The 9,417-nt window shown below is 45.6% G+C and overlaps 1 long non-coding RNA gene across 1 annotated transcript in view; it reads left to right on the top strand.

Moving 5' to 3' along the window:
* Positions 1-8,603: 8,603 nt before the first annotated feature.
* Positions 8,604-9,417, top strand: part of LOC115031301 — a 49,830-nt gene continuing 49,016 nt past the window's right edge. Inside the window, exon 1 of the long non-coding RNA XR_003836914.1 lies at positions 8,604-8,799. This is a non-coding gene — a long non-coding RNA (uncharacterized LOC115031301). The remainder of the gene's footprint in view (positions 8,800-9,417) is intronic.

Here is a 9,417-nt window from a genome sequence, read left to right as displayed (position 1 = left end):
GAACTCACTCTGTAGACCAGGCTGGCCTCGAACTCAGAAATCCACCTGCCTCTGCCTCCCGAGTGCTGGGATTAAAGGCGTGTGCCACCACGCCCGGCTAGCAATACCATCTTTAAACACAGCAAAATAGCCTGATGGGGGAATGGGAAAGGGGAGGCTACCCAGGAAAGGAAGAGGGAGGGAAATACAAGAGAAGGAGAGAGCTGGGTAAATAACAATATGAACANATGGCTTTTTCCAGACTATTACCTATTTATCTTTTGAAAAACTATAATACACATAATTCATTGTATAAATATACATCTATAGTTCTCACCCACTTTTCTCTTCTGGGCTGATAGTGCTCCCTCCAAAAGCCAAAGGCCACCTAACAAAAACTGATTATGCCAGACATGATCCTCTTTTGAGTTGTTGGTCAGGGCTGTCCGAGAGACTCTCAGAGCATACAGACTATTGCTGTTTCTCTTGNCTACCCCCGCCCCGCACCCCGAGGTGCAAGGTTTCTATTGCTGAAGCTAACATGCACTTCAGAAACAGCCCTGAGACTCCTGAGCTGGAACTGGCCTGAACATCTTTTCCTGAGGACTGCCTTTCATGGTACCAGAAAGTGCCATGAAAGTTTCCAACGGAGGAAAGGAACCAAATGTCCTACCCAGCTGTGATACCAATAAACCATGCCAACAATGAGTGTGGCACTACAACGCTACGGGTGGTATGCTTGTCTTAGTAATACCCAACTACTGTCTAATTGGACTTAAGACTCAATTAACAAGAGTGCTATGCCCGGTACTGAGAACCTAGCTAACTACTCAGTGCTAGTGATATCATGGTTACTGCAGGAGAAAGTACAACCACGATCTTACTGAACCACCACACTCCCTAACAACAAATTGGTAAACCTTGGCCCTTATACCCAGAGGCAAGGGTAGCCCTTGCCCCTCATTATGGAAACTTCTTCTCTTTGTAATACATAGAGACCAGCACAGAAAACCACAACCAATCAAAACACAGAGGTAAACCAGGCGTGGTGGCGCACGCCTTTAATCCCAGCACTCGGGAGGCAGAGGCAGGCAGATTTCTGAGTTTGAGGCCAGCCTGGTCTACAAAGTGAGTTCCAGGACAGCCAGGGCTATACAGAGGAACTCTGTCTTGAAAAACCAAAAGCCAAACCAACCAAACAACCAACCAAACAAACAAACAAAACACAGAGCTGTGGAGCCCAGTCCTGATAAATACATCTACAAGACACCCCCACACCTCAGGTTTAGGGGACATCGTGGAAGAGTAGGCAGAAAAACTCCAGCCTATCAGAGTTTGCTGTGAGACTTTGTCTTCTAGTAACATCAGAAGCTACACCCAACTATAAAAGACGGTGTAATCTTGACGACCTTTTGCAGCGACATAAAGAAAGCGTCAGGAAAACCCGAGAAGGATGAGATGTGTCTCAGTGTGAAAGTGCTGCTTCCACTGTTTCTGCCCAAGAGGATGAAGACGATACCGAAGCCTCAAATGAGGAGGAAAATCCAGAAGATCGTGAAGGCGCTGAAAATCTCGTTCTCCCTTTCCATCACCAGCTGAAGCTGCTGAGTCCAGTGTAGACAGCCGTGAGAATGCTGCTTCCCGAAGAAACACCGAGCCTGTGGCTGAGCTTGAGGCCCACCCTGACCCTGCACCCTGTGCATCTCCCTCTTCAGCTGCTCCAAGCACAAAACCAGCAGAAAGGGAACGTGTAGGGGCTCAGGGGGCTGACAGTGCCAGGAAAAACAAAATCATTGTAAAATTATGGTAAACTCTGAATAAAATTCTAAGATCTAAAAAATTAATTAATTAGTAAAATGATTGATTAATTAATTAAAAAAGAAGCTACACCCACAAGGTCTCAACAACATGACCGCCCAAATGTGAGCTGAACACGGAGGATACCAACAAACATGTCCAGCTGTATGGGGAAAGACCATAAGGCCTCATCTCTATGCAAAGAACTACAGGGGACTAACCAAAGCTGGGAACAGAAAAGATTCTCTTCCCCAGGAAGGAGCACACCAATCTGTGGTCCAGTGCCAAACGCTTGTTAAGACATAGGTAGACACTGCCTTTCTGACATTACGGGAGCCGTGTTGTCTTATGCCTGCAGCCAACCATCTTATGCCCTTACAAGGAATCCTTTTTATGTGTTACTGGGAAACTTTCTTATGTGCTGTTACCAGGAAACTTTCTTATGGCCAAGTTGATTCCAAATTCTGTTATGTCCTATGCTTTGGTGATCTTGAAAACTCTCCAAACCCTGCCCCTACTTTAGAACCAATCACAGTCAAGTTTAGGTTCCCAAGACCTCCCTGGGTAACTGACATCCTGCTTGGCAGAAGGAGATCAGGATAAATGTACCACAAAGACTTGTTCCTAAGGAAGTCCTCTGTCCCTAAATCCTGATGGGATAACCTGGCACAAATGTTTGTGGATTTCTGGCTTGGGGTTGCAATATTAGCTTCTGAATCTAAGCTGCATCCTCGACTGAGCAGTCCTGGGGGTGGTGTGTGTTCAATAAACTTTTCTTTTTTAACTGAGACCGGAATTCTATTGGTTTGTGCGGTGATTCCTGGACCATAACATTAGTCAGCCCTGAAAATTTATCTATAACATTATATGGACTTAACAGGTTATATTTAGGAATGTAAATAATTGCATGCATATATGCATGCATCAATTGTATGTAATAACAATTGATGAAAAAGAGAGGCCATGAAAGAGAATGAGGAGGATGTAGAGGAAGGAAAGGGAGAGGAGAAAATAAACAAACAAACAAAAAACCCCACAATAAATAAAAAAAAAAAAAAGCCTCCAAACTAAAACAGAAGCCACACCCAAAGATCTCGTTAATTTGTAAAAGTCACCTGGTTTTGTGATGGACTTCCAGTGTGGGTGGTAATTTAAAATCAAGACAGAATTGCAGCCCTGGTTTTCATGGCCAACTGCTGGGAACCTTGGGGAAATGGGAGGACTAAAGGGCTCTCTTCTTTTCCTCAGTATTCCTGGTGCTGGTGCCAGCTCTGCCTGCCCTGTGCATCCTGGGAGAAAATACATTTGAGAAATGTATTTGAGCCCATCCTGGCTTAGTTAACCGCTCCGTCCTGCTGTGGACTGTTGCGAGTTGACCCAATAATCACAAGTAAGTCCCCATTCTCCGTCCCTCCCTCTCTTTATTGCTTTATCCAGCAGAGTAGTGAAAAACACCTTTTTTCCTGCCAATTATTATTATTATTTAAACAAAAGAACTAGAGGTGGAAATATAGGACAGATGTCCCACAGAGTGGCTGCCTGTTACCAAGGCAGGTAGTGAGAGTCACAGATTTCATTCCTTAGAGGAACAAGAAAGAAAGAAAGAAAGAAAGAAAGAAAGAAAGAAAGAAAGAAAGAAAGAAAGAAAGAAGGAAGGAAGGAAGGAAGGAAGGAAGGAAGGAAGGAAGGNAAGGAAGGAAGGAAGGAAGGAAGGAAGGAAGGAAGGAAGGAAGGAAGGAAGAAAGGAAGGGAGGGGGGAGGAAAGAAGAGAAAGAAGTGTCTGGGATAATCTAGCAGAGTGGATAGCCAGGAGGAAAACTAAATATTTTCTGGAGACTCGTTTCAGCTGCAGGACGGCAAGAACTAACTGACCCCTGCAAGGGCCCAAGGTTTGGTGCAGAAATTGGGCCTTCCGATTAGCTAGCTAATGATATCAGAGAGTTTCAGAACCATCCTGTCAGGAATGAAGACATTGTAAACACGCCAAAGGTACCTACCTCTCTCTTTGGTTATCAGACTATTAAAACAATGGCCCCCAAGACATCAGGGTCCCCCTACCCCCCAGGAGTCTCATATTGGGATCAAGAAGGGGCTGGTGTCAGCCACAGATGAAGCTTGTCTGCTGGAAAGAGACACACTATTAACATTCTGTCTGACCAGCTTGCAGCAGAGTCACTGGTCATGGGCAGAGCCCCATAGTGACCTGGGCCCACTTTATAGGAGAATTACTGGTTACAAGCAAGGCCTCACCTTAGCCAGGACCCACCTTACAGGAGAGCCACACCAGGGCTTCTTAATTATGCTCGCCTGGGGACTTCTATTAAAACTTGAAGCCAGCACTAGGTTGGGAGAGGGACTCACTGGATATCTTTGTTTCTTGTCCCAGTGTGGCCCNTTGAATTAGCCACACTGCTTTTTATTATTGCTTTGCTTCTTGAATTGGCCTGGTAAGGATAGCTGGTTTGTTAAGGCTCCAGGGCCCAGGCTCTACTCCAGGGGTAGTTTAGGTAGAAAAGCAGGGGCTCCCGTTTCTAGGGAACGCAGGTTCCCTTTGGCAGGTTCTTAGTCTCCTTAATAAAAGAACGTTCAAAGGACACAGAAGGAAGTTTGAGCACCTTTTAATTAGAGTTTGCTCCCAGTGGATCAGCTTTCCTGAGGGGTGGCTTCCTGTCTAGTTGATTGACAGGCCCAGTTGGCCTAACTCATAAGGCAGGGGACAGCGATGTACCTTAGTAACCTTATGTTTTAGGCAGGTTAGAATGTCATGTCTCCACTCAAGTCAGAGTTATTCTTTTGAAAAGGGGGACCTAGCTTTCCCTTAGTAGGCCTTAAAAAGCCTTGATAGTGTCAGCAGTAAGCAGGTTGAGACAGCTCCACACTGCCACCTTCCACAGTCGGAGGAGTTCCCCTAGGCTTTAGGGATCTAATTCAGGACAAAACTGATTTGTGGCTTTGAGGCTGGAAGGAGTTCAGGATGGACCAGACAGAGTTCAAAATGCTATTAATGATATTTTAATGCTTGCCCCCCCCNAAAAAAAGAAATGCTGAGAAGAAAGCAAGGCACAGACTCAGCATGAGTGTGCGCTTCTTAAGGAGAGGCAGGCATTCAGGAGGCCTGGAATGCTAGGTAGACCAGGCTAGCCTCCAACCCAGAGATGCTCCTGCCTCTGCCTTCTGAGGGCTGAAATTAAAGACGTGCACCGCCACTGCCATGCAGAGTGCTCTTTTTCCCTTCTCATGTCCCCTGGATTTTTCCATATACATCCCTCTTCCTTTCCCCCTCCCCCTCCCTTTCCCCCTCCCCCTCCCCCTCTCTCCTTGAGGCAGAGACTCACATTATAGCCCTGGAATTCACTATGTAATGTGAGGGCTAAAGTTATATTTTAAGTTTAAACTACTGTGCTTAAGCAAAGTTCCAGTCTGCAAAGCAAGTTCCAGTACAACCAGGGCTCTGTTACAGAGTGAAACCCTGTCTCAAAAAAACAAAAACAGACATCTGATATGCACGATATCTGATATGCACGATATCTGACATGCAGGATATCTGACATGCAGGATATCTGTGTGCTCCCTATGAAAGAGTTTTTCCATACCCCAACCCCAAAGGGGTTGCAACCTGTTGGGTTTTTGGACCTGTGACAAGCCCTTGGGGTGTCTATTTGATATATTTAAGGGGACTGGGCCTCCAGGTTCTCCCAGCACCGACAAGAAGGCTGGCATATCCCGCCCTCTGCCCTGAACTTCTCAGCCCAGGGGCTGGGCTTTCCTTCCCCTAATGAAGCTCTTCCATATAGAATCCAGACATTTTGGTTATCTCACTCCCTCTCTGNGCTTCTCTCTCTGTAGCTGCTTTCTCCCCCCACCCGCCCCCTTCTCTCTGTCCCCGTCTGCATGGAGACTTGGCCAACTCCTGTGCGACCAGTGAACCCGCAGGAGAATCGCCCTCATAGACCTTTATACTTTTGACTAGGTTTGAATTGGCTTTTTTCCTTGGCGGAGAGAAGTTTTTCACGACCTACAGGTTGACAGCCAATGCTCTGACGTACACCCCACTTGCCCAAGGACAGATAACTTCCTGGAATGTTGGAGAATGCTGTTCATGGCAGATAACAAGCCACCATACCCAGCTTATGTTTCTAACTTTATCATTAATATCTCCATTCCTCAATTTCAAATGGCGCTTTATTTACATGGAGGTCAAAGGGCAGTTTGAGTGGCCTGTTCTTTCCTTCTCCCTTTACCTGATTTCCAAGGATCAAACTCCAGTTGATAAGTTTGATTGGCAAGTGCGTCGAGCCATCTCACCCACCCTCATATGGTCATTTACATCTTGGGGAGCTTAAAAATTGGTTCGAGACTAAGAAAATGGAAGGTGTGGTCCAAAGATGATTTCCAGGGAAGGGAGTCTGTCCTCACTGTCCTCTAAGTCTGTCTGTCAGTGCCTACCTAGCTACCTCGGATCCCGACTGGAATAAGATATGAACACTCTGTACAAAACAGAAGCCTTTCAAAATACTGGGCTGAGATAGAGCTCAGGCAGAGACGATACTTGTGAAGAATACTTGAGACTTCCAATTTTGATCTCTAGAACAACAAAAGAACAAGAAATAAAAAGACAAAATAAGAAAGATGAAGCAGGACTGGAGAGATGGCTCAGCACTGACTTCTCTTCCAGAGGTCCTGATTTCAATTCCCAGCAATCACATGGTGGCTCCCAAACATCTGGAATGGGATCCGATGCCCTCTTCTGGTGTGTCTGAAGATAGCTACAGCATATTCACCATATATATAAGACAAATAAATAAAAATCTTTAAGAGCTGGGCCTGGTGGCGCACGCCTTTAATCCCAACACTTGGGAGGCAGAGGCAGGCGGATTTCTGAGTTCGAGGCCAACCTGGTCTACAGAGTGAGTTCCAGCCAGGGCTGTTTCTCTGTAGAGAAACCCTGTCTTGAAAAACCAAATAAATAAATAAATAAATAAATAAATAAATAAATAAATCTTAAAGAAAAGAAAGACAAACATAGATACATTGCCATCTCTCTGGCGCCTAGGAAACATCATTTAAGAAGTAGAAATTGGGGCCTGGCAAGATGGCTCAGTGGGTAAGAGCACCCGACTGCTCTTCTGAAGGTCCAGAGTTCAAATCCCAGCAACCACATGGTGGCTCACAACCATCCGTAATGAGATCTGACACCCTCTTCTGGTGCATCTGAAGACAGCTACAGTGTACTTACATATAATAATAAATAAATAAATCTTAAAAAAAAAAAAAAAAAGAAGTAGAAATTATCAGGCATGTGGGCATATGCCTTTAGTCCCAGCATGCAGGAGGCAAAAGTGGCAGCTCTCAGTGAATTCAAGGATAACTTGGTTTATATAATGAGTTCTAGGCTAGTCAGGGCTACATAGTGAGACTCTGTCCCTAATAATAATAACAATAATAATATCCAACTTATAAACAATAATTAATAATAAAATATAATAATGATGATAATAATTATTATTATAAGAAAATATTGAAGCCAGATGTGGTGGTACCGGCCTATAGCCCCAGTAGGAAGCAGGAGCAGGAGAAGTGTCACAAGTTTTTTGGCAGGACTGGGTTACCGAATGGGAACCTGTCTCAAAGATAATAATAACAACAATAAATAATAATGATAATTTAAAAAATTAATCACACATAAGGTCGTGAGTTGAGAAAATGCAGATGAAATAGGTGTGACTTTAATCATCCAGTTTTGCATTTATTTATTTATTTGGAGGGAGCATGCGCACCAGGGCGCACGTGCAGAGGTCAGAGGACAATGTGAGGGAGCTGACACCTCCTTTCCTGGGACTGTCAGGCTTGGTGGCAAGCCCCTCGCCCGCTGAGCCATTTCACTGGGCAATCAATCTACTGAGCAGAACCAGCTGCCCTGAGCCCAGAGGACACAGCGCATTGCTCTCAGACATCTAGATATGTCTGGTTTTTTTTTTTTTTTGTATCTGTAGAAATCCATCTTTCTTCCTAATGTTGACCTTAGTCTACATTCTAAGGACCAAGAACTGAAAAACATGGGAGTCTTTTATTTTTATTTTTTCCCAGTCTGTTTAACCATTGTCTTTCTGGGACAAAGACCTTCAAACTTCAAAAGGGCAGAGAAACCAAAGGGAAACAGGCCTACCCTGAGGGCTGCTGAGGACTGAGCCAGATTCTGAGAGGGCTTTCTTGCTCCCTCTAGGGTCTGGCCATCCTCTTTCTCCCACTGGCCTCTCCCCAGGCCTGGGCAGCCACATCAAGGGCCTAGTGTTGGGGGAAAGTCCTCTCTCATTACAGGGCAGGGAGGCGTGAGGCGGGTTGGTTACCATTGTACCAGGACACAAGAAGTCTTTAGGGCAGTCTTGAATAACAAAGATTACACATGGCCTTATTTATCCAAGCACAGGCCTTCCGTTTCTACATAATTGACTTACAAATTCTGCTCTGAGAACAATGGCTATTCAGAGGTTGAGGACATTTTTGTCCATGTGACTTCTGGCTAGGGACTCGGAGTCCTCAGGAAAGGGAGGGGGTGGGGGAGATTTGGTATCAGCCCTACAAAATGTGCAGGTGCCAGCACTTGCCAAGAATATGTGGGCATAGGTGACTGGTGCTGACCTGCTGTGCATCGGGCTGTCACGTGTCCTGCTAGTGACCCTTACAACTTTTTCTTGATATTGGGTAACTGTGTCCTCAAAGGAAGGTCACAGTGATGCAATTTCAGATATCATCCAGGCCAAGAAATGTTTTTTTTTTTTAAACAAAAAGCCAGACTCCCTCTCTCAGCAGAGTACTGGCCACTGTGGCTGCTGCCTATCTTTTGAAATTCCAGTTCAGCTCCTGGGGTAACTAGAACAAAGAGGGCTNNTTATCCTCCTAACCTGCAACATTCCAGACAGAGGCCCTCTAAGCTCTTAGGAGCCTGANTGTGGTGATCGGGTCTCTTAAATTCCAGGGTGGAAGCAGGAGGATCAGGAGTTCAAGGCCAGCCTTGGTTACACAGTGAGTTCAACTCCAACCTGGGCTATATGGGACCCTGTGTTGAATAGCAGCACTTTTGGTCAAAGGTAGGAAGCACAGCTTCCCGCCTATAGCAGACTGAGGTGTTAGTTCCCCAGGCTTGCAGGGACCTCCCTTTGACACAGACTAGTGTCAGGATGAGCCATTTTATGAAGCAGAGTTGGGGTTTAGTAAGGATATTTTAGTATGAGCGTAAGCACAGTGGTAAGAGGAGAGATACTCAGAAGAAAGCGAGACACACTGAAAGCCCGGCCGCGGCTTCCCTAAGGAGGAGTTGCAGCCTTTCACAAGAGTCAGTGTCTGGAGTCATGGTGGGAGAGCAGGCATGATGTGCGTGCACTCTTGTCCAAATGCATGTGCCCACAAATTTGACCATGCATACACACATGCACACATGCAATATACATACATACACACATGCAAAAAGCAGGTGGATCTCTGAGTTCCAGGCCAGCCTGATCTACAGAGTGAGTTCCAGGCCAGCCTGATCTACAGAGTGAGTTCCAGGCCAGCCAGGGCTACACAGAGAAACCCTGTCTTGAAAAACAAACAAATGGAAGGAAGGAAGTAGGGAGGAAGGGGAAGGAAAGGGGAGGGGAG

The sequence above is a fragment of the Mus caroli genome, chromosome 6 (genome assembly GCF_900094665.2).
Source record: "Mus caroli chromosome 6, CAROLI_EIJ_v1.1, whole genome shotgun sequence".
In the NCBI taxonomy this organism is placed as follows: Eukaryota; Metazoa; Chordata; class Mammalia; order Rodentia; family Muridae; genus Mus; species Mus caroli.
This window is presented reverse-complemented; position numbering and strand designations above follow the sequence as displayed.